A 24,400-nucleotide genomic window follows, 5' to 3' on the forward strand; every position below is an offset into this window, starting at 1 on the left:
TCCAGGGATGGAGGCGTATTTAAAGACACTGAAATAGGGTTGTCCAGAGGAGCCTTCTCCGTTTTCTGCTTTTCTGCTCTTCTCTGTGGGCACAGAGGCCATGAGAGATGGTCTCCAACAGGATCTACTGTGGTTCCAGCAGAAAATAATAAGGTTGACAATTTGTTGATTTTTATGTTTGTGTATCTTGAATATTTTAAATGATTTTTTTAATCTTGTTTTTTAAAATTTTGATTTTGCATGCAGTTCAAAATATGCCAAATGGTAGCCAGGTGCTACCATTTATTTACTTATATTATTTATAATTGAGATGCCTACATCTCGATTTTTATTTATAACAGAAATGCTACCATTTATTTATAACATATATAATCAAGAAGCATACATCTCAACATTTATTTAGAATCAAGATGCATACATCTTAATTATAAATAAATAAACTCACATACATTGGCATGTGGGCTCATGGCTGTTTGGGGTGCCCAACCCCTGCCATGGGGTTGACCTGATGCCCGAAAGTGGAAAACGACAAATGTAACAGGGAATTGTGGATGGGAGACATCCTTTAACAGTTTCAAACAGTTGCCCAAGTGCCACAGGTGTTTTTAAAAAAAAACGTTAACTTTGTAAGAAAAGCACTACACGAACGCTAGTTATCAAATTAGTTAAATATACTCACAGCCATTTTTAAATTGCCTGGTGCATGCTAAGAGCTTACGTTAAAAATGGAGGCTCTGTAGTTAATGTTGCCATTGTTCTTGGTGCTGTGGGGCACCCCAAGCCCTGGTTTCTGGGTCAGCTTCCCAAATGTGCTGAAAGCCCTATGAGGCCAGGGCTGTATGGGATTAAGCCTCAGACCTTCAGATGTCGTAGGGGGCAGGGTGGGATCCAAGCAGGGGTCTAAATGATCTTTGTTAAATGGCTGAGACAGAAAATTAAAGAAAGAAAAGAAAGCAACCAATGGCTCAGTCCCTTTGTTGGGAACTTGGGGCTTCCCTTGTGGCTCAGCTGGTAAAGAATCTGCCTGCAGTGAGGGAGACCTGGGTTCAATCCCTGGGTTGGGAAGATCCCCTGGAGAAGGGAAAGGCTACCCACTCCAGTATTCTGGCCTGGAGAATTCCATGGACTGTATAGGCCATGTGGTTGCTTAGAGTCAGACACGACTGAGCGACTTTCACTTTCACTTTGGGTCCTGTCCCAGCTCTAACCCAGCTACAACTGGCTTAGAGCTTAGATCCTCATCCAGTCCTTTGGAGAAGAAAGTAAATCCTTGGCCCTACAGAGCCCATTCAAATGCAGGCATTACCGTGCTCAACCATAGCCTCAGGCTTGAGAAATTGCTATTGACCACTTCCTGACCCGAGACTCAGAAAGAGGACACAGTAAGGAGCAGGTGTGTGTCAAGCAACGGTGGCGCCCAGCTCCCTGGAGACCAGTGTTTTTTCTGCTTCTCAGGCAGGAAGGTGGGTGTTTTCAAGGCCCCGGCGGGAGCTCTTTGATTCAGGGTGAGCCTTCGGAGATGGACCTGGTGGCCAACATCTGCATGTCTGAGGCCTGCCCAGCTTAGGTCTTTCCCATTGGAGTCAGCTTCTTGCAACTGAAAACTGGGTTGGCTATAAACTCTGACTTCTCTTTCCTCTGTCACTTACTAATTATATGACCCTGAGCTGGCTACTTACCTCCTCAGGGCCTCCATTCCCCTATCTTAGAAATGGGAATCATAATAGTATGTACGTCCCGGATTGTTGTTACGAGGATCCAATGGTTGCTATTTGAGTTTAGAACTTTAAAGACATGGTTACAGGTTGAAGTTCTGAGGACTCTGAAGAAGGACAATCCTAAACAACCCAAACACTCAAGACTAAGTGTCTGTTGCCAGAGTTCTGATTTACTTGTGCACAAATGGTTGTGTGAGCACATATTGGGCCCCTTTTCTCTTAAATCAGCTTAATTTGGACTCTCAGTTCCCACCAGAGGACTTTCTACTACAGTCGTTCTGAGGTTCTGCTCGAGACAGATTGTATTTTTCAGATTGATTCTCCGGCCAACAGGAATATCTGCAACAATATTTTCTGTCCTGTAAGTGCTTCTAAAACACTGCAACCCCTCATAGAGAGAAGGAGACTATGCCCCTTCCCTTGAACCAGGTGGAACTTTGTGATTGCCTCTACTAGTAGGAGGGCTTCCCAGGTGGTGCTAGTGGTAAAGGACTTGCCTGCCAATGCAGGAGATGCAAGAGACGTGGGTTCGATCCCTGGGTCGGGAAGATCCCCTGGAGGTGGGCATGGCAACCCACTCTGGTATCCTTGCCTGGAGAATCCCATGGACAGAGGAGCCCGGCAGGCTACAGTCCATAGGGTCTCAAAGAGCTGGACACAACTGAAGCAACTTAGCATGCACCGACCGCTAATAGAATACAAAGGAAGTCATGCGACATGATTTCTGAGGCTAGGTCGTTAAACACCACAAAATGTCACATGCTTCTATCTTGATCTCTGTTAGCTCTTGAAACCCAGCCATCTTGCTGTGAGGAGGCCCCAGCAGCCCGCCAGACCTCATGGGGAGGAACAGGTCCCCAGCTCTAGCTGAGCTCCCAGCTGACAGCCGGTGCGAAGTTGCTAGCCAGCTGGGTGAGTGCGCCATCTTGGAAATGGATCCTTAACTTCCAGTTGAATAGGTTGATATCACGTAGAGCAGAGAGAAGCCTTCCCTATGGAACCAACTCCAAACAGCAGATTCGTGGGCTGAATAAATGATTGGTGGTTTGTTACACAACAATCAGAAACAGATGTACCTCTTGCCCTCCATCTTCCCCCCACCCCCTCCCAACCCCCAGAGCTGTAAAATGTCTTGGGCACTTACCTAGGCCCAGGCATCAGTGAGACCCTGACACCCATGCTCTTGCACCACACAAGGACCTTCAGATCTCCTGCTCTGCAGCTCCTGAGCCACCTCTGGAGTGGAGAATCTTTTGAGAGGCTGAAAACCCCACAACCACACCCTTTGGAGGTCTTGCCATAACCACCATCTCCCCTACCTCCAAGTTGGTCATCTGCAGGCTTGCCTCAAGTCTTTCTAGAGTAGTTTTTCTTGCTCCTTTTCCTGCCTCCAGAACTCGCGGCTTCACCTCTGAAATGGATTGGAGAATTTCCCAAAAGATTTCTATCTGTAATTTCTCACTAGAGGTGGCTCAGCTCTCTGCCAGGAAAAATGCCCAAGACAAGTTATGACAAAGGCTGACTCTGGCTGGAAGGAAATGCTGGAAAACCAACCCAACTTGATATTTCATTAAATAACTGAGACACGCATATATTCAATGGCTGTTCCTTAAGCTTCCAGTGTGTGCCTGGAATTATGCTAGGTGCTGGGAAGACCAGGCTGAAGAACAGTGCCACTCATCACCCTGGACGGGAGGCCGCCGGTATCTACCCAGGGCCTGCACCCCAACCCCTCCTCTATCATGCTTCAGCTATCTAAAACCTAGATATCGCTGCCTAAATGGCCCAAGCATAGTTTTAGGAGTTACATGAGCAACTTCTCCAGGTCCATCCGGGGGGACAGCATGCCCCTCATGCACCCCTAGAGGTGTGACTAGTGGTAGCTTAGGCAAGTTGTGTAGACAGAGTTTGGGCCCAGGGGCTGGGGTGTTCACAGGCCGGAGTCCTAGGCTACTTGTGACACAGGGCAGAGATGGCGATAGGAAGAGAACTGGGGCGGGTGGCAGCGAGGGCTGGGGTCAGGGCCGACTTATTCCACATCACCACGTTCCTGCACAGAATTCCAAAGAGCACAAGGATTCTAAATTTCAATATGGCCTTAGGGTCACTGCAAAGAATATTTCTCGAGGCAGAAGAACAGACATGTTTTATTTTCAGTTCAGTTCAGTCGCTCAGTCATGTCTGACTCTGCGACCCCATGGACTGCAGCACGCCAGGCCTTACCCTGTCCATCAACAACTCCCAGAGGTTACTCAGACTCACGTCCGTTGAGTCAGTGATGTCCTCCAAATATCTCATCCTCTGTTATCCCCTTCTCCTCCTGCCTTCAATCTTTCCCAGCATCAGGATCTTTTCAAATGAGTCAGCTCTTCACATCAGGTGGCAAAGTATTGGAGTTTCAGCTTCAGCATCAGTCCTTCCAATGAATATTCAGGATTGATTTCCTTTAGGATGGACTGGTTGGATCTCCTTGTAGTCCAAGGGACTCTTGAGAGTCTTCTTCAACACTGCAGTCTGTTAAATGTTTAGATACAAGGTATATGTGCCTTGATTTTCACTATCAACATGTCAAGGTAGGTCTGTGGAATAGGACCAGTGCCCCCAGCCAGAGTTCCTACAGGAGCCCCTCTTCCCTGGGCTGCAGAGGATGGTGGGGGGAGTCTGGGCAGAGATTCCAGAAGCTGCCTGCAGACTGCCCTCCATGTTGCCACCGCTGTCTCCATCTCTAATCTGGAGTGACAGAGACAGGAAGGGGTAGCAGATGGACAAATGTGATCTCATGCCTGCCTGGAGGAAGGGGGTAGGGTGGGATGATGGAATCCAGCTGTTTAGCCACCTGCCAATCACCATCACCAACACCCCCAGCTTGAGGGGAGGGGATCTGAAGCAGGGTAGGAAATGAAGGTAGGTTTATGCCCATTTTGCAGGGATTGGCTAGGGTGGGGAGCGGCAATCCAGCCCAAGGCAGAATAGCACCATGGTTCTCAAAGTGTGGTCCGTGGACCAGCAGCATCAGTATCTCCCAGGGCTTTTTAGGATCTTGGAACCTGCAGGAAAAGTGGTATCCTTCTGTAGGAAGGACACCACTATGGGGCATTTCTAGGCTTAGAGGACTCCCCAACCCCATTCCTCCAGCTTGATGTGGAGATTCTATGAAGGAGACTTTTTACTAGAAAGGGAACAGTTATTTATTGAGCAGGCAGGGTATCTAAGAGTGGCCAAACACTTCATGGGCATTACCACACTTAATCCTCAACAGCCACCTTCAAGATTGTTCCCATGATTTTCCCTTTCAAGGGTTCAGTCTAGAGAGGTTAATTAAGTACCTTCCTTGCTTTGCCTTGGGTCACAAGGCTCCCAGGAGCCTTCCTGGTCTGTGTGATTCTCACATCACACTAACTTCACCTTTATGCTGAACGGTGGTTCTCAAGTGTGATTTAGAATCTCCCTGAAGCCTTGTTAAAGCAAACGTGCTAGGCTCACACCTCAGAGTTTCTTATTCAGTAGATCTGAGATGGGGCTCCCAAACACACGTTCCTAACAAGTTCCCAGATGCTGCTGCTGGTCTGAGGACTGTGCTTCGGGAACTACCTTGCTGGGCAGGGATCCAGCTCCCCAGCCTACTCCACCCATGCAACACCAGCATAATCATACCCTCCCCACAATGGTGTCCTTGTGAGATGTCAGTGAGATAATGTGAGCGAAAGAGCTTTGTCAGCAGGACAGGTCAATGGCTCTAGTCATGAAACAGGGACCCAAGGCTGGCGATGGGATGCAAGTGGGGGTACCACAGCCATCTGGAGATCTTTTGCCGCCCATCTTAACTCTGAGCCACTTCTTCTCCAGGGAGAAAGCCACCTTCTTTTTCTCTGCCCCTCCCTGCCACCCAGCTCATCAACCCACGCCTCCTCCCCTTACCTCCGGCAGCCTGCTAGAACTGTCTCAGTAGCTGGCTGGTCTGGGCTACTTCTCCAGGGGCCAGTCCAGACAAGCTGGTGCAGCATCAAGCCTTATGATTCACGGCCCTGGGGCTGGGTCCTGCTCACCACCCGTGTGAGACTCGGGAGGCCCGTGACTTCCCTTCTCTAAGCCTCAGGTTGCTCATCGGTAAAATGGGCGCAACATCTGGCCAGAGCTCTGTGAACTCAACGGCCAGTCCTTGTAAAGTACTCTTCTTAAGCCAGAGTTTGGCATAGAGCCTGGCCCACGGCGAGAGTTCTATCCGTGGTGGCTGTTAGTATTTTCAAACAGTGCCTGGGTCCAAGCTACGTCTTGATAGAGGCCCGGACTTGGAACGCAAACCGCTCCCACGCCGCCGTTTCCCCGTTGCACCCGGATACACCCGCCCTGGAATGCCAAGTTGTGGGGGGGGGGGAGGCGCCCGGAGGCGTGCCTGACCCGGGTAGGCTTGCCAAGGCAGAGCTGGATTAGAGAAGCGGTGAAGCGAGGGAAGGGGCGTTCCTGGGGAGTGGCCTCTTCCTAGGCGGGCTGGTGGAGGGGGATAGAGGCCCGGAGCTGAGGGAGGCATAGGCAGGGATGCTGGGAGGACCTTCCAGCGGCCTGGGAGGAGCCTGGAAAGGTTGAGGAAGGCTGAGGAGGGGGCGGGACCGTTAGGTCGCGCTGAGACTGGGGGCTTCCCACCCAGCCCGGGCTGGAGCTCGGGGCCTGGGTCAGAGAGAGCTTTATCCAGGCAAGGCCCAGGGGCTGGAGGTGGGGTGGGGTAGGCCTAGGGAGGGCCCCATCCCCAGGGTGACCGTGGGGGCGGGGTCGACCGGGAGTGTTTTGGGGGGGAGCCGTAAGAGGGGCGGGGCAAGGGGCACAGCTCCACCCGCCCCAGGGCCCGAGCAGGGGGTAAGGCCTCGTTCCCGCAGAGCCTGGGGGCGGGGCTGGGGCCCCGTCCAGAGGCCGAGAGGGCGTGTCCAGGGGGCGTGTCCTCTGGAGGGGCGGGGCCAGGCTGAGGCCGTTGAGTTCTCCGAAGACCGCCGGGAGGGGGACTGACGATCGAGCGACTGAACCCGTCGCTGCGCGGTCGGACGCGGAGGACTGGGGCGCGAGCGGGCGACTCTTGAGCTTGCAGCGCCGGGCAAAAAAATAAAAAAGCAGAGGCGGCAGGTGAGAAGTGGGTGGGGGAGGCCCTCCGGCAAACCACGAACAAGGTTAGTCTTCGCCCCCAACTTCCAGAGCCCGCTCGGGGCAGCTTTCTCGGAACAAGTGACAGGTCGGGCCGCGAAGGCAAGCTGGTGGTTGATTGAGAAGGAACTTAAGTTCCCAAGTCCTGACCGCTACCCCCCCTCCCAGTTCTCCGGCTCCGCCGCGCACCAGCTGTGTGACCCCAGGCGCCTCCCCCCATTAACCGGCTTTGGACCTCTCGGGTTCCGGTACAAGGAGGGGCTGGACCCAGGTGGACTCCGTGTTCCCATTGCCCTTTCTCGCTGGAAACCCTCGGAAGGTGAGGCCGGCAAGTGAGAGCGGACTGCAACAGGTATTTGAGATCGCGTCACCCAGACTACAGTCTGTTTCCCTGTAGAGTGGCACTGAGCAAAGAGAATTTCTCTGCGAGCTTGAAGCGCATTGCTTGAAGGGTCGCACTCGTTCCTCTGATGGGACTTGAAGTCACAGGCCTGGGAAAGCTGGGGGGCCGAGGGGGCGTGGTGACCCAAGTCGGGGAGGTCTCAGCCTCCCCTTCCCCCCACCCCTGAGAGCCCAGTAGGACGTGGGGTGGGAAACTCAGCCGGACTTTGCCCTCCCCCTCTCCTCAGGGCTTTTCCAGGTGAGCTGGCTTGGGAGGCCCCTGGCGGAAGCTAGGGGACAAGTTCTTATCTGGGTGAGTGGGGAAGACAAGGAAAAACTCCACCAAACGTTGGGCCCAAAGTCAAGCCCAGAGCTTGGGGCTCTTGCTGCATGCCAAGTTCCTTCTTGGGCTGGAGGTTTACGTCCCTGGTGGCGGTAGCTGCTCTGCGTTGGGCCAGAGTAGCTGGTTCGGTGGTCAAGGAGTTGGGACCACATTGGTTTGGATTCCAGTCACTTTTCATGCTTCAGTTTCCTCATCTGTTAAAATGGGCATGGTGATGATAAGCAACAGTAGTGGTGGTGGTCGTTGTTTAGCCTTTAAGTTGTGTCCGACTCTTTTGTGACCCTGTGGACTGTAGCCCGCCAGGCTCCCCTGTCCATGGAATTTCCCAGGCAAGAATACTGGAATGTGTTGCCATTTCCTTCTCCAGGGGATCTTCCCGATGACCCAGGAATCGAACTTGCGACTCCTGCATTGGCAGGCGGATTCTTTACCGCTGAGCCACCTGGCAGGGAGGACTTAATACAATAATGTGTATACAGTGCTTAGCAAGGCGCCAGGCACCCAGGGAGCCCTCCCTGTATGACAGCTGCTCTGATGTGGACGGGCAGGTGATAGACTGGCTTCCTGCCTGGGAATGAGACTGTTTTTGGAGGGCTGGCTGAAGCTCTTCCTGACCTTGTGAGAGCCAAGACTCGCCACCTGCCACCAACAACACTCTGTCCGTTTTGGGGTTGGGGGGAGGTGTCATCTAGGCCAAAGACTGGCTGAGTTTTGGGTAATACTCTTGCAGTCGTTAGGTGTCTGGTTAAATAAGCCCCCAAATGTTTACTCAACATCTATTATATATCAGATGGAGCTAGGTGATGTGATGTAGAAATGAACTAGCCTTCGGGTTCTGCACTCATTTTGAGTTGCTCCCAGTGGGGTCCCTATCCCCACCATGCCTCTGCTGGAGAAGATAACTCACACCCAGAGCTCAAGGCCAGATGAGATGTCATGGATGTGGAACTGCTCTGGTGGCCAGAATCCAGCTCTTCCATTGCATGCTGGGCTCAGGGTGGAGGTGAGGGGCAGTGTGTGCACCTTTTATCTGTTTGATCAGGGTTGGGCACTGAAGGTGACTGACTCCTCGCATCTCCTGGCAAGATGAGCCCTATACTTTGGAACCAGCTTGAAAAGCCCTTCTGGAGAAAGGGACAGCAACCCACTCCAGTGTTCCAGCCTGGAGAGTCTCGTGGACAGAGGAGCCTTACAGGCTACAACCCATGAGGTCACAAGAGTTGGACACGACTTAAACCACCATGGGACAGAGTTTGATTGAGGGCTGTTAATTATGTGGAGGGGACAGCATGTATAGGTATGGGAGGGGTGGTGCCCAAGAGAGGTGGGACCCTAGAGAAACCAGGGCAGGGGGTGACGGGGTGACAGGGCTTCCCGGAGTTGTCGAGACTTGAACAGGACTTTCTGCCTGCACTCCCAAGTCCTGCTTGGGCTTAGATCAACTTGGGGCCCCAGACTCCCTCTCTAAGCTTTTGAGTGGCATAAGATTAAGAGTTTGGTGTGGTGGGGAGGGAGAGGGGTCAGTAGGTGTTGCCTGTGTGGCGGGGGGAACAGGGAAGAGACGTTCCTTTCCAACAGTGCTTAGTAAGCATCTAGGGGAAAGTCCTCCCACCACCCCTCCAGCCCATGTGATGAATGATGGATGATGACACGCTGACCCCATCCTTAGTTGCTTACAATCTGGTAAAGAACTTGGACAAGGGGACTCCGATAGGAGACAGATGAAGAGTCAAAGGGATCTTCAGGAAAGTTTCTGGAGCAGGTGAAGTCTTGGGTGGGCCTTAAGGATCTCGAAGGTTTCAGCATCCACAGCTAAGGCTGTGTTTTGGGTAGAGGGGAATGCCTCGAGGAAGGTAAGGGGATCAGCATGTTCAGGGGAGATTTTTTTTCAACCTTGTTTGAAAGTAGCCCACATGCTATGCAGCAGATCCTATAAGCACAGCTTCAGTACCACTGTGCCTCCTTTTATGACCACCAAGACCAGGGTTCAGATTTGATGGAAAAGGGAAGAGGGGTCAGGGAATTTTGAAGAAACTGCTCGCTTGATCAGTCTGGCTGAAGAGTTGAGACTCGGCAGGAATGGGAAGGGGGAATGGTCGGTTGCCTCAACTCGTGGAGGACTTTGAATGCCAAGATGAGATGTTTGGATTTGCTTTATAGACCTTGAGGGCTGCTGAAGGTTTTTGAGCAGGGGAGTGACCTCGTCAGAGTGGCACTTTAGGACGGACAGTCTGCCAGATGTGCTGGTGTTCAGGACCCAGCGATCAAGGGAGAATGAACCGACGCGGTAGTGATGGGGAAGGAGGGGCCACAGGGGCTTCGGGGAGGTCTGGGGCTGGGGTGGGGGGAGGCACAGTCATAGGGGAGGGACAAGCGAGTGTCCCAGGATGTGCCCTGTGTTTCTTTCTATCCCAGCCTAGATCGAAGAGCATGGCAGACACTCAGGAAGGTGGTTGGGTTGGGCTGGGTGGGTAGGGACGCCGGGGAGGGTGATGAGTGCTACAGAGTGATAGAGAGGGAGTCGCCCAAGAAGGCTCTGTGTTTGCCCATGCAGGACAGGCGTCTGGGGGGGAGTGGAGGGAACAGTGAGCCAGTCATCAGGGGGTGGGGGCTGGAGAGCTGGCTGGCTGGAAAGAAGTGCCTGCAGCCCCTCCCCTCCTCGTCCAGCCTAAAGAGGGCTGGGGTGAAAGGTTAGCCAGTGGGAGCACACATTTCTCACATCGTGGGGGGATTTTTTTGGTTCCTCCAGGGCTCCTCTGAAGTTTTGGCAGTGTGGGGCAGTCCCCTCTCTCTTGAGACCTCAGAGTTTTGAACCACTGCCTGGAAGCTCCTCCCCACCTTCTCACCCCCCAACCCTGGGGACGCAGCCCCTGTCCCCCTCTGAGACCCAGACAGCCCCTCCCGGCGCAGAGGGGGGCAGCCCCAAGCCCCAAGCATTCCTTTTGTGTTGTAGCATCTGGGGCCCGCTGGCACCCTGTGGTTTTGGCTTGGCCTTGACCCCTCGCTCCAAATCTTTAAACCCACTTTCTCCACCCCACGGGGAACTCAAGGGGCGGTTACGATTTCACCGAGAGCATCAGGGTCAGGAGTTGGCTGTGTGAGAGGCAGGCAAGAGGGAAGAGCCTGGGCCCCTCTCTAGGACAGGCCAGGGCTGGGGTGCAGTGGGGGGCCGGTTTAATCTCAGCAGGAACTGTCCTGCCCACCGGCTTCCCCTCCCGTAAGCCTGGGTCTGAGGAGACAGGAGGGAAGCCCAGAGGTAAACATGGGCTGAGCGTCCTGCTACGCCGGCTTCCCTCTTCCCCTCAACCGCTGACGCTGCCTGGGAGGAGGCCAGCCGCAGGCCCAGGGCCTCTGTGACGGGCCCACTTGGTGTCTGAGGGCTGCCTGGTTCCTGACTCATCCCTGGGGTTCCCCCGACACTTGTAAAGTAGGGTACATGTGAGTGTGTGCGTGCACACACACACACACACACAACACAGGGTTGGTACGGAGTAGAACTGGGCAACTCTCAAACACACGGCAATCCATCCCACTTCCTAGCCTCGCCTACTACCTCTGACCTGAAGCACCCTTGCTTCTTTCTGCCTGTCCACAGATTAGGAATATAGACCAGCATGGTGGTGAAGAACTGGAGCCGAAGTTTTGGCCCTGCCCGTCCCTAGCTACGTGACCCTTTCTGAGCCTCAGTTTCTGAATCTGTACATTGGAGATAATAATGCTTACTACTTCGTAGGGTGACGTGAGGATAAAACAAAAAAAGCTGCACGTGAAGCGCTTAGCAATTTTCTGCCTGCACATGGTGAACCCTCCCTCAACGAGAGCATCCACTGCCCTTATTTTCTACATCTGGCCAGTCTTCCCAGGCTGTAGCAGACTGCTCCTCAGGCCCCCGGAAGCATTCCCCAGAGCCCCAGCCTTCCATACAGGCCCTCTGTGCCTGCCCAGCGTTTGTGTGCACGTGCCCCAAGACACCAGTCATCTCCGCCCACATGGTGTCCTTCCTGGGGGTCGCTGGGTTTCCCCAGCGTGACGCTAAGCTTCCTGAGGGGAAGTGGGTCTGCACATCAGTGGCAGACTTCCTTTGAAACCTTTCCTTGCCCTTCCCTTCTTCCCTCTGTGCTGGTCTACGCGGGGCCCTCGCCTCTCCGCTGCTGTCTGGCCTCACATGGAGTGTCCCTGGGAAGCCTGCCAGTCAGGGAAAGCCCTGTCCATCTCTGTGTCCCGGCTGCAGGCACAAAGCCTGGCCCACAGTAGGCACTCAGGAATGGAGGTTGAACGAGTGAGTGATTCTCCTCAGGGTGGCCCAGTGGGACCCAGTTTGAGCCAGATCCTCGGTGACTCCTGGGCAAGGGTGGGGCCGGGACGCGGGGTCTCATGCCCCTGCCTTGCCCTTCAGGACTGCCCACCCCGGGCCTGGAACTGGGGTCCGGGGAGGTGGGGACACGGTGGCTGTTGCTTCAGCCTGGGCTTCGACTTCCCTTGTGAGCCCCGGCCTTTCCCCTCCTGAGAGGGGAAGAGCCCAACTTCCTCCAGCCCCAGCCTGGTGGGGGCATCTCTGGCCTTTAGTGAACCCTGACTCAGCCAGAAAAGCCACCTTCACGTCAGCAGTTATTTGTGCCAGGTGCCCCTGTCCCATGAGGCGCAGGCTCAGGGCTGGGGGATGGGAAGATGCCCTCCTAGACCCCTGCTCCCCCCAACATTGTCCCCGGAGACCAGCCGGTGGGGAGCTCTGGGAGGCCTGTCCGCTCTCCCTCTGGCTTCTTTCCTGGCTTCTTTCTTTGCCTTTCTCTGGGCCCCACCCCTGACGTTCCCTGCTGTGTTGAGGGGTGACCCAGGATGGGAGTTGCTGAGGATTCTAGACCTGGGTTCATAGCACCCATGCAGAAAAAAGGATGAAGTGCTGGAAACGGGACGTTAGGAAGCCCAGGTTTGGTTCCTGGCTCCGCTGTGAAGTGGCAGCGGGCTACACTTGTCAAGTGGTCCAGGGGCCTGGTCCCCTAGGCCAGTTCTCTTGCTTCTCAGGCAGTAAATGCTCCAGAAGCCTGCCGGAGGTCCAGCTGGCCTCAGCCCAGGACAGTGGAAAAGGAACCATAGGCAACATTGTGGACTCTGGAATCGGACTATCGTTTCTGCTTCTGCTGTTTACCTGCGGGGTGTGACCTTAGGCACACCCTAAGGGTCTTAACCCCTCTGCCCATCCGTTTCAGCATCTAAAACGTAGACAGTTATAGTATTTATCTCATAGCGTTGTTTGAGAATGATACGAGTCAGGGTATGTGAAGCCTGTGTGATACGTGCCTGGCACACAGTGAGTGCTTTATATTAATATGTGTCAGCTGTTTGGGGTAATGTTGCTATTACTAATGTGCTTGCGCTCAGTCGCTTCAGTCATGTCTGACTCTTTGCGACCCCAGGGACTGTAGCCCGCTAGGCTCCTCTGTCCATGGAATTTTCCAGGCAAGAATACTGGAGCGAGTTGCCATGTCCTACTCTGGGGAATCTTCCTGACCCAGGGATTGGACCCACATCTCTTGCGTCTCTTGCCTAGGCAAGTGGACCCTTTACCACTGTGCCTCCCGGTAAGCCCCTAGGGAGCAGGATTTAAGTCTTTGGGAGCAGTCTTTGGTGAATGGCTTGAGTCTGGGAATCTGGAGACCTGGGTTCTGATCTCAGCTCATCCTTTACTTGCCATATGATCTTGGGCAAGGGATAGCCCTTCTCTGGCTGCAAAACTCTTATTATCGTACATTTGGCTGCACTTGGCTTTTGTAAGAGAAGCCCATGCGATATCACAGTGGGGAGCTGCAGGGTTTGATTTAGGGAAAGGGCTTGTGGTTGCCCACCCTGTTCTCCTGCCCCGAAACAGTCACTGGAGGTGGTCTGGTCCCCACAGTGTCATAGAGACACACCAGAAACAGAATGACCGGGTGCCCCCCCCACATGACTGCATTCAACAAGGCTAAAAAGCAGATGAATACATTTATATACAACATAATAATGGGATTATCTAGATCAAATTACAGGCTTTTTTTTTTTTTTAACTTTTCCCCATTTTCTGAATCTTCTGCAATAAACCCGCATTATTTTTATGCTCAAGAAAGAAAGAACACACACAATAAAGCTATCAAAAAACGTACTATACATATTTAAACAGAAATGCATTATGTGAACTTGGGGATCACATTGAAGGTTTTGTTGTTGTTAATAAATCATATTTATTTCAAAAGGGGGTGGGGTGTTGGTTTGGAATGAATGTCAATTTGTCAAGCCTCAAAAGACTGAGGGAGTGTCTGTGGAGGAAGCCAAGCGTCAGGCCTGTAGGGGAGCCCACTCCAGCCTGCATCGTGGTGGACACGCCCCGAGTGCTGCCTGGGGTTGAGAAAGCATTTCCACAGTCCTTCATTCCAGAGGGCTGACTTTCCTCACTTGTCAAACAGGGATGATAGCAATAACAAACAATTCAGAGCAATGCTGTGAAGGTTACAGGAGCTTCACACTTTAAGTTTAGAGGGAAGCCCTCTCCTTCTGAATTTGGAACCAAGTGAAAAGCGCAGTTGACAAAGATGGAGCTGCAAAGGCAGGCAGGAAAACGTGGCTTTAGATCTGGTGCCCGGAGGGCTGACTAACTCTCTTCCCTGGAACTGGCAGAGCTACGCGTCCGGTCACAGGCGGCTCTGAACAGGAGCCAGCCTCTCTGCAAGAGGTGGTAGTGGACAGGGGAGTAGCCCAGGCGGAATGCTCCCAGCAGGCAACCTGGTTCACGGAGACGGGCAGACCCCCACTGAGCGTATGGAGTAATCTCCGAGATGAACCAATCAGACAAGCCGCTGCTGGGGGTCCTGGCCTGAAGCGAAGAAGTGGGTGGAGCCAGGCCTCCGGTGTTCAGCCTGCACGGGTGTTCAGGGAAACAGGTGGAGAGAAGAATATGTGTTCCGCCTCAAACCTACAGGGTGCTTCTAATGATACCTGTTAGGCAAACACTGATTAATGTTCATTTGACGTTGCTGACATTAATGTTAGCAATGAGTAATTCTACTACCGAGGCTGGAAAATCACTCTCCCACTCACTGTCTTAGGAGATGGAATATGAGAATGCTGTTGCAATGGGACACGATGAGACGTCCTTACGTATAAAGGAAATAGAAACTCAGTGGGGGTGGATATGACTGCTTTGTCTGAGATCTCGTCACAAGTGAGTGGGTAACCAGGCCCTGGGTCACTGTCGGGCACGTAGGCAGAGAGGCCTCTGTGGCCTGACCCCTGGCTTCTCTGAACTCACAGCTGCAGGAGGCCATGTCCGAGGCTCTCCGATGCCCCTCTGATCCCTTCTCTCACCACTTTCGGTGAGGATTAAATGAGATCATAGCTCTGGGTGAAATAGTAGTGGGCCCAGCACAGAATACACCCTCCTTTCAAGCCAGAGGATGATGAGGGTGATAGTGATGAATGAAGGCTGCCCTTGCCACCCCTTTGGGGAAATAACAGAGTCCTCCTTCCCCAAAGACCGAGGTCCCTGATCTGGAGCAAAGAGTTTTCTGGGCCTATTTGGAAATCTGGGGTCAGGAGGGCCTTGGGCCTCTATGGGCTCAGTCTTCCATCAGACTGTCCAAGCCCAGCCTCCATCTGCGTGTGCTTTTGGCCGAGAGCGAGGGCAAAGCTGGGGGCTTGTGACTAAATTCACAAGATCATATAATGCTGTCTTGTGAACGGCGTTATAGTTCCCTGAGTCAACCTATCTGCCCCGTCTGATCCCTTGGACAACATTCAGCCTTTGCTTGCACACCTCAAGGCTTGAAGAGCTCACTGCCTTTCATCTCTGGACAGATCGGACTCTTAAAAAATATCATGTAGCATTTGAACAAACCTATCCTCCCTTCCATCCTGATCATGGTCATGGGGATCACTTGGGGACCATGCGGAGTATGAATACTCTCTGAGTGTGTGTGTAGGGGGGTGGTAACCAAGCCTCCCTTATAGCACCCTCCCCCTCTGCCCTCAGGTCAATGATTCTGATGAAGGGAAGAGACATTTCTATCAACCTTTTAATTGTTTATTTTTACTAATTTTTATTGGAGTGTTGTTGATTTTACAATGTTAATTTCTGATGTACAGCAAAGTGAATCAGTTGTATATATAATCCAATATCCATTCTTTTTAGATTGTTTTCCCATATAGGTCATTACAGAGTATTGAGTAGAGTTCCCCGTGCTACACAGTAGGTTCTTGTTAGTTACCTATTTTATATATAATAGTGTGTGTATATCAATCCCAATCCATTTCTGTCATTTAAAAAAAAAAAAAAAACCCTTCATCTCTGCCTGAACTAATGGGCCCTTTTAAAAAAAAAAAAAACACTTTCTAATTACTGAAGAAATAGTTTTGTGGAAAAAGTTTGAGGGTGAAGAACAGATGCGAAGGAGGAAATAACTGCTCAGAGAGAGATAAGTCCTGAGAAGGGCTTGGTGTTCACACACACACACACACACACACACACGATTGGGATCTCACATATGAACCACTTCCTGTGCTGTTGCTTTTAGGTTAACACTGTAGAAGGAGGATTTTTCCATGTTATTCAATATTCTTCCACAGCGGGTTTCCCAGCTCCATAGCATCACACCACGTGGATCTGCCGTGACCCAGTTAAACATTCCCCTGCTGTTGCACATTTAGGCCGTTTTGAATTTTTCATTTGTGCCCACATTGCCATAGTGACCACCTTGTCCATATGTCTGTTTTGTTCTCAACTTGAGTGATCTTCACAGACTGAATTTTTCAAAGTGGCTTTCCTGTCAGATGATTTTCAAACTCAAGGTCTGAGGACCAGATTCTCAGGGAAAACCCTCTCTGTGATATGTACCAGGGTGTATGTTCCCCCCTCCACCAACATTTAGCTCCAGGTCTCCTGAGGGGGGCTTCCCTCATAGCTCAGTTGATAAAGAATCCGCCTGCAATGCAGGAGACCCAGGTTCGATTCCTGCGTCGGGCAGATCCCCTGGAGAAGGAAATGGCCACCCACTCCAATATTCCAGCCTGGAGAATCCCATGGACAGAGGAGCCCGGCAGGCTTCAATTCATGGGATCACAAGAGTCGGACACGATTTAGCGACTAAACCGCCACCACCTGAGGGGAGAGGCACCGTCTGTCCCTCGGTGCTGAGCAGGCTCACGGAGGGAAGCGGGCAGGCTCTTGGGACATGTATATGGAACAGTCAGTCAGAGACGCAGAGAAAGACAGATACGAAAGAGCTTTTCCTCTACGACTGCAGTCTGACTTTTGACCCTCGTGTCGGGGAGCCTGGCGTGTCATTAACTAATTATGGGATCTTTACTATTTAATGACCTCTCTCCATGGTGACTCCTTCCCAACAGCCTGCTGGGAGCCAGGGAATGGGAGATGAGTCTGTGGGAGGAAGTTTCTCTGGAATAGGAGGCAGGTCACGGGGTGTTGCAATGGTTCTCAAACCCTGACGTACATCAGAGTCTCCTGGAGGGTTTGTTAAAACGCAGACCGTACAGTTTCTGGTTCCGTCCGTCTGGGGTGCAGCCTAGGGATGTGTGTCACTAACATGTTCCCGGGACGTGCCGCTGCTCTTGGTGTGGGATCATAGTCTGAGAATAATGGAGTAGTGGGTTAGGGCAGAGGAGGCTCTGCAGTGAATTTCAGCTCCTGGGGTTGCTGCCGGTAGGAACCTTGGCTTCTTTAACAAAGGCTGGTGTGAGATCTGAACTCAGCTTGCCCCTGCCCCTAGCTCATCACCCTTCTCCAGGATGCACTATTACATAACTGTGTGCAAGAGGAGAAGATATTCACCACCATTCCCACTTTATGGAAAGGAAAACTGAGGCTCTGACAGGTGACCTGATAGGTCCAAGGAGAGCCACCAAGGAGGAGCTCTAATTTAGGACCCCTGACGTTGTCATCTTTCCATGCTCCTCCTGAATACCCACCCGCCTCCCCAAAAAATGCACATGCTGTCTCTGGGCTTCCCCGCGCAGGGGTCGTGCAGGAGCAGAGATGCAGTCCCTGGACCCTGTGCCCGCCCTGGGGGACTGACTCCACGTGAGGGGATGGGCAGCCAGGTTCCCCCACATCGTCTCTGAGCCAGCGTCTTGCTCCACATCTTACCCCCACTGACCATCCAGTAATGTGATCTCCTGCAGAGATCTCGTGTCCTCCAGCCAGTTTACGTTCCCAGTTATGGTTCTGGGCCACTCCTCTAGGAGGCTGGAAACTTTTCTCTGGTTGAGCCCGGGCGCTGTCCTGGCAGGCACAGCAGAGGAAGGGGAGAGAGCCCCATCTGATGTGTGCCAGGCCTGGCCGTGGACACTTTGCAGCCATGATGTCAGGTCACCCTCCCACCAGCCCCCTCCCACCAGTAGAGGTTATCATCATACACACACACACACACACCCATTTACAGATGAGGGAACTGAAGCTCTCATGGCTGGAACGACTTGTCCAAGATCACAGCTGGAGGCGGCAGAGCTGGGCTTTCATTTCCAAACCCCAAGGCTGGGCCCCCTGGTCTGGAGTGGTAGCAGGTCCTGGAAGGAGCTGGGATGTGGGGGACACAGCCTGTGCCCCACCCACCTCCCATGCAAAGAAGGTCAGCCCAAGCGACGGGGCTCCCTGGGGACTTGGGGTCTTGCAGTGAGAGGACTCTGGCCCAGCCACTGGGAGCCATAGTTCAAATCATGTTCAGGTGCCCCCTGGCTGTGTGACCATGGCAAATCACCCTCTGCCTTGGGGCACCCAGGTCTTCATTTCTCATAATGATACCTTATGCTTTATAGCTTTTAGCAGAGGACGTTTTCTCATGTGCTTACTCCTGCAAGCCTCCCAGCCCCTTATGAAATAGGCAGGGGGTGGTGATTACTGGGCCCATTTCACAGATCATGTCAGAGGCGGTAAGTGAGATGCCCAGGATCCTATGGCTAAGGAGGGCTTTGAGCCAGGACTTGAACCCATGTTGTCTTTGCTTCCCATCTTGAGCCTGGTCCAGCACCCCAGCTGCCTCCTAAGTAAGAAGGGAGAACTCTGGGCTCCTTCTGTTCTCAGCTCAGGATTGGGGGGTCCCAGGACTCTTAGTTGGGCTGTTGGCTCTTGGGTGCCAGGGGCCCAGGACTCCAGGAAAGGCTGGCCAAAGATCCTCGCTCTGGGCTGGGAACCATGGAGAAGGAAGATAGGGTTGTCCAGGCTGCCCCTGTTACCAGTTCCTGCACAGGACAGGGGGTGGTCTGGCCAAGGTCCTCCTCCCACTTCAACCCCTGGTCTCCCGGAGGACTGTACCTACCCTCCAGATACACCATGCAGAATTTTCCAGATCTCAGGACTCAGCTCCCCTGCCCTCTGGTTCTGCCTGAACGCCTTCAGCTCCTCCTCTCTCCTGGTCTGAGTCTTCCTCATTCCCTCCAGACCCAACTCCAGTCACCTTCTTCCCTGTGGCCAAGCCAGCTTCACTGTCTCAGGTTCTGTCCTGCGGGTGAGCTGCCTCACAGGATTAGTTAATGCTCCAAGGTGGCAATGAGGGCAGCGACTGGCTGCTGTGGGCCCGAGCCGCCGGGGGTCTGCGAGCGCTGGGGACAGCCGAGCCACCCATGGTCAGCCTCAGACCTGCTTCTCTCATACTTTGCCACCATGAGCAAGTCACTTCTCTTCTCTGGCCACTGGCTTCCCTCTAAAACTAGAACGCTATCTTCCTCACCGGTCACTGTGAGGCTGGCATGAGATGCAATGGATAAAACACCGACCGCTGATGTCCAGTGAGTTTGAGGCTCTCGGGAAACGCTGGCCACTCTCCTTTCCCTGCAGTCAGCTTGGATTTCATTCCTCCTCCACCACCCAGCCCAGGGGCTGGAAGTCTGGTTGGGCCTTGGTGTTAGGCCTGAACTCTATCTGCTCAGGATGGGGGTGTTCTAGGCAGATAATGGGATGATTGGGCAGACAGACAGAATCAGCTCCCAACAGGCTCTGCCAGCCCCACATTGTGACCCTGGGCACGGTACCTCCTGAGCCTCAGTTTCCAGGTCTGTGGAAGGGGCGCACACCTATGACCTGTGTTCCTAGGGTCACACGGGGCCTCCTGGGAGAGCTGGAGGAGTAGGGGTGGGAATTCAGGTGGCCTGAAGCACTGTGTTCTCCCTCCCAGGAGCCTGGAGTCTGGCCAGTCACAATTCATTTCCATGTCCACTTTCCTCCTGCGACACAAACAGTCCGTGTTCCCTCTGGCCCCCCGGAGGCTGGCCAGGCTGCTGTGATCCTGGCTCTGGGCCTGGTGTGTGGGGTCGCCAGCCCTCCGGGCTCCTTTCTCCCTGGGCAGCGGGGGAGCCGGCCCAGGCCTGAAGCCCCACCTGACGGGAGGAGGGTCCCTGTGCTGAGAATTTCGGAACCCCATGCCTGGCCCCTGCAGCTCACGGGGGGCACAGACCCTAGCAGCAAGCCCCTTTCCTTTCTACTTCTGTCCATCTGTCTGTCTGTATACCCTCCTCCTCCCAACTCCGTGTGGCCCGGAACCTTCTCACAGTGATAATCATCATCATGTTTCCCTTGATTGTGCCAGAGCATTTTTATTCCCCAAGCCTGTCTCCTCCCTGTAAGGCAGGAGTGAACTGCGGTTATCCGAGGCAGGGGAGGGGACTCTTCAAAGCCCGCAGTGGGGGCCTCATGACCTGTCTACCCAGCCCCGTTCCCCAGCCCTCAGTGGGCCTTCGTGTCTTGTCTGCATTCTGCCGCAGGCATGCCCCTGGAGTCGGGAGTGGGAAGTGGGTTGTGAGAAGGTGAGGGTGGCAGAGCCCTAGATCTCCAGGGTCGGGGTGGCAGGGCCCCTGCTTTGGGGGCTAGCAGAGGGACCATACCCACGGCTGAGGCGGGGCAGCTGAGGTTGATGGAGAGAAATGAGTGTGGAGCTGGCTGGGCTTTCGCTTTCCTCCCCAGGGCCTGAGCTGGGGAGATTCCAGGGGGCTGTTTGGGACCTGGATGCTCATTTCGGTGGCTTAGGTGCTGCTGCCTGAGGTCAAGTCCCTCATCCGGCTTCAGCTCCTTTAGGCCTGGGAGTGAGTCCAGCACCTATCTGGTGATAAAGACCCAGGCTGCTCAGGAATCAGCATGTGTGTGTGTGTGTGCCTGTGTGTGTGTGTGTGCACCTGTGTCTGTGTGTCTGTGTGTGCCTGTGTCTCTGTGTGTGTCTCTGTCTGTGTGTGTGTGTCTGTGTCTGTGTGTGTGTGCCTGTGTCTTTATGTGTGTGTCTCTGTGTGTATGTTTCTGTGTTGTGTCTGTGTGTGTGCGCGTGTGCCTCTGTCTCTGTGTCTGTGTGTACTTGTATTTCTGTGTGTGTGTGTCTCTGTGTGTACGTGCCTGTGTCTCTGTGTGTGTCTGTGTCTGTGTGTGCCTGTGTCTGTGTGTGTGTGTATCTGTGTGTGTGTCTGTGTATGTGTCTGTGTGTGTCTGTATGTGTCTGTGTGTGTCTGTGTGTCTGTGTCTGTGTGTGTCTGTGTGTCTGTGTGTGTGTGTCTGTGTGTCTGTGTGTCTGTCTGTGTGTCTGTCTGTGTGTGTCTGTCTGTGTGTGTGTGTGTCTGTGTGTGTGTTTCTGTGTGTCTGTGTGTATATGTGTCTGTGTGTGTGTCTGTGTGTGTCTGTGTCTGTGTGTGTCTGTCTGTGTCTGTGTGTGTGTGTCTGTGTATATGTGTCTGTGTGTCTGTCTGTGTCTGTGTCTGTGTGTGTGTGTGTCTGTGTGTCTGTGTGTGTGTGTCTGTGTGTGTGTCTGTGTGTGTCTGTGTGTATATGTGTCTGTCTGTGTGTGTCTGTGTGTGTCTGTGTGTGTGTTTCTGTGTGTCTGTGTGTGTCTGTGTGTATATGTGTCTGTGTGTGTGTCTGTGTGTGTGTCTGTGTGTGTGTGTCTGTGTGTATATGTGTCTGTGTGTCTGTCTGTGTGTCTGTCTGTGTCTGTGTCTGTGTGAGTGTGTGTGTCTGTGTGTGTCTGTGTGTGTGTGTCTGTGTGTGTGTTTCTGTGTGTCTGTGTGTGTGTGTCTCTGTGTGTGTGTCTGTATGTGTCTGTCTGTGTCTCTGTGTGTGTGTGTGTCTGTGTATATGTGTCTGTGTCTGTGTGTGTGTCTGTGTCTGTGTGTGTGTCTGTGTCTGTGTGTGTCTGTGTGTATATGTGTCTGTGTGTGTGTCTGTGTGTGTGTGTCTGTGTGTGTGTTTCTGTGTGTCTGTGTGTGTCTGTGTGTGTGTGTCTGTGTGTCTCTGTGTGTCTGTGTGTGTGTCTGTGTGTGTGTGTGTCTGTGTGTGTGTGTCTGTGTGTGTGTTTCTGTGTGTCTGTGTGTGTCTGTGTGTATATGTGTCTGTGTCTGTGTCTGTGTGTGTGTGTGTGTGTGTCTGTGTGTGTCTGTGTGTCTGTCTGTGTCTGTGTGTATATGTGTCTGTGTGTGTCTGTCTGTGTCTGTGTGTGTCTGTGTGTATATGTGTCTGTGTGTGTGTGTGTCTGTGTGTGTGTTTCTGTGTGTCTGTGTGTGTCTGTGTGTATATGTGTCTGTGTCTGTCTGTGTGTCTGTGTGTGTGTTTCTGTGTGTGTGTGTCTGTGTGTGTGTGTGTCTGTGTGTCTGTGTGTGTCTGTGTGTGTGTCTGTGTGTGTGTGTGTGTCTGTGTGTGTGTGTCTGTCTGTGTGTGTCTGTGTGTCTGTGTGTGTCTGTGTGTCTGTCTGTGTCTGTGTCTGTGTGTGTGTTTCTGTGTGTCTGTGTGTCTGTCTGTGTGTCTGTGTGTGTCTGTGTGTCTGTCTGTGTCTGTGTCTGTGTGTGTGTTTCTGTGTGTCTGTCTGTGTCTGTGTGTGTGTGTGTGTGTCTGTGTGTGTGTCTGTGTGTGTGTGTGTGTGTCTCTGTGTGTGTGTGTAGGAAGAGGGGGGTGCCAGTCCAGGCACCGCTTGGCACTCTCTGAATCTGCGGGAGGCCGAGGCTGAGAAGGGCGGGCTGAGGCGGGAATAGGCCTTGGTTGAGGCCGGGGGGAGAAGGGTGGTGCGGGCCGGTCCATCCAGGAGGCCGCAGCGGGAGGCAGGGCTCTCAGCGACAGAGGAGGTGAGGGCAGATGGGTGGTCTCGGGGGCAGAGCTGAGCTGGCTCCCAGGGCAGCGTCCTGCCTGGAGCAGCAAGGCCTGCAGCTCTGGTCAGGGGTCGCCTCAGGGCCGCCTGGGCTCTTCCCATGGAGACTGCAGGGCCTGAGGCCTGGAGCCCGGAGCGCTGGCTGCCCTGGGGCCCTCCCCACCGGGGGTCTGTCTGTCCTTCTCCGCCTGTCATTCTCTCTCTCTTCCCATCCCTGCCTGTCTCCCTCTCCCGCCTCTCTTTTTATCTCCCCTGCCACCCACGCCCCACCAGTCTCCTGTGCCTCTGAAGCCAGGGCATCTCTGGAGGGCCTAGCAGGGGCTGAGGGGCCACCCTGGCCGAGCCCAGCGGAGGGGAGCTGTCCCGGCCCTGCCCCTCTGCAGTCCCGGGGGCCCTGGATAGGGAGCCCCCGCAGGCTGCGCTGGTCTCCCCTGTGACCTGCTTTCCCCCAACTGCCGCCTGTCTGGGCCGGTTACAAGCGCACCGGGTGGGGTGGAGCCCTTCCCCCAGCCTCGGGGGGCCTGGACCCCTGCAGCGACCATGGAAATGGATCCCCAGGCTGTTCCTCCCTGGAGCCCGTGCCCACCCTGGGGAGGAGAGTCTGTGCTGGGTCTGGGGCCCGTGTCCGCAGTGAGTGCCCCGGACACTCTGGGTGTTCAGAGGCCCTCAGGATGTGCGAAGAGACTTGAGATCTGGTCTCAGAAATAGGAAGAGGGGAAGGCTGGCGCAAGCCCCCGGCAGACAGACGGACAGATACGCAGGGGAAAAGACAGGTGAGGAGGATGGTCTGCAGGATAGAGCAGGGACGCCCCCGGGCCCTGCCCTGGCCCCGCTTCCCCGGCTGAGCCAGGTGGAAGCGCCCGCTCCATCCCGCCCTCCTCCTCCAAATTCTTAGCGTCACAGACCTGCCCTTACCCTCCTTCCTCTTCCCCATCTTTTCTGCTTTTCCCCCCAGGACTCGGGAGAGACAGTGCCCCTATACCTGTGTGTGCAGCTCTTTGCCATCACTGTGTCTCACTCACCTCTCTCTCTATCTGTGTCTCTCTCTCCATCAGATATCCCCAAGGCCAGGCTAGCTCTTAGGCCTAGGAAGGTGCTGAGAACTACAGCTTGGGAAGTAGGAAGTATTAGTCCACTTTTCAGATGAGGAAACTGAGGCTCAGAAAAGTTAAGTGACACTGAGGGGTGGGCAGAGCTAGGGTTTGAACCCCTATCCGCCCGATGCCCACCCCAGCTACTCAGGCCAAGATGGTCAGGGCTGCCAGATAGTGCCCCGTGTGTGTCTGCATAGGAGAATGTTCTGGGAAGGCTGCTTGGAGGAGGTGGCATCACCGTGGCCCATCTCTTCCTCCCCGAGCCCAGGGCGGGGGTGTGTGTGCTATGGTTGCTGCCATGTGAGGTCCCTGATTAGAGCTTCGCCTCCTTCTCCCCAATCACCTTGCTGACGGCCCACACCCAGCTCCCAGTCTCCATCTCTGCAGCCCCGACTCAGAGGTTAACCCCTCTTTAGGCACCTGCCCCCAGCTGGCCAGGCCCCCGGGTGGGTAGGGTATGTGAGCTGGGACCTGGTGCCTCGGCGGAATGTCTTCAATTGGCTGGGTCCAGAGGCTGGGCTGTGAAACCCAATGAATGTAGGTTGGGCCTTGGCGAGCTTACTCTAGTTTTCTATCATGAATCACTGCATTTCTGCAGGCAGTACGGTTATGCTCAGAGCCTCTGGTCAGACTTCGGGGTTC

At 53.8% G+C, this 24,400-nt stretch overlaps 1 protein-coding gene and 1 non-coding gene across 5 annotated transcripts in view; one reads left to right on the forward strand and one right to left on the reverse strand.

The window, feature by feature from the left end:
- The first annotated feature begins 6,263 nt into the window (after positions 1–6,263).
- Positions 6,264–24,400, forward strand: part of CD82 (CD82 molecule) — a 56,434-nt gene continuing 38,297 nt past the window's right edge. The window contains exon 1 of one of the 4 annotated variants that reach the window (XM_043909999.1): positions 6,264–6,408. The gene's annotated coding sequence lies outside the window, so the exon portion shown is untranslated. Of the gene's footprint in view, positions 6,409–6,668; positions 6,875–6,930; positions 7,201–24,400 lie in introns of those variants that run through there. The other 3 variants (XM_043909990.1, XM_043909979.1, XM_043910008.1) reach the window with 3 other exon arrangements.
- LOC122703739 lies at positions 9,465–9,587 on the reverse strand. The gene has a single exon (XR_006343585.1). It is a non-coding gene; the product is annotated as a small nucleolar RNA SNORA61 (small nucleolar RNA).

This window comes from Cervus elaphus, chromosome 1, assembly GCF_910594005.1.
Source record: "Cervus elaphus chromosome 1, mCerEla1.1, whole genome shotgun sequence".
Taxonomy (NCBI): Eukaryota; Metazoa; Chordata; class Mammalia; order Artiodactyla; family Cervidae; genus Cervus; species Cervus elaphus.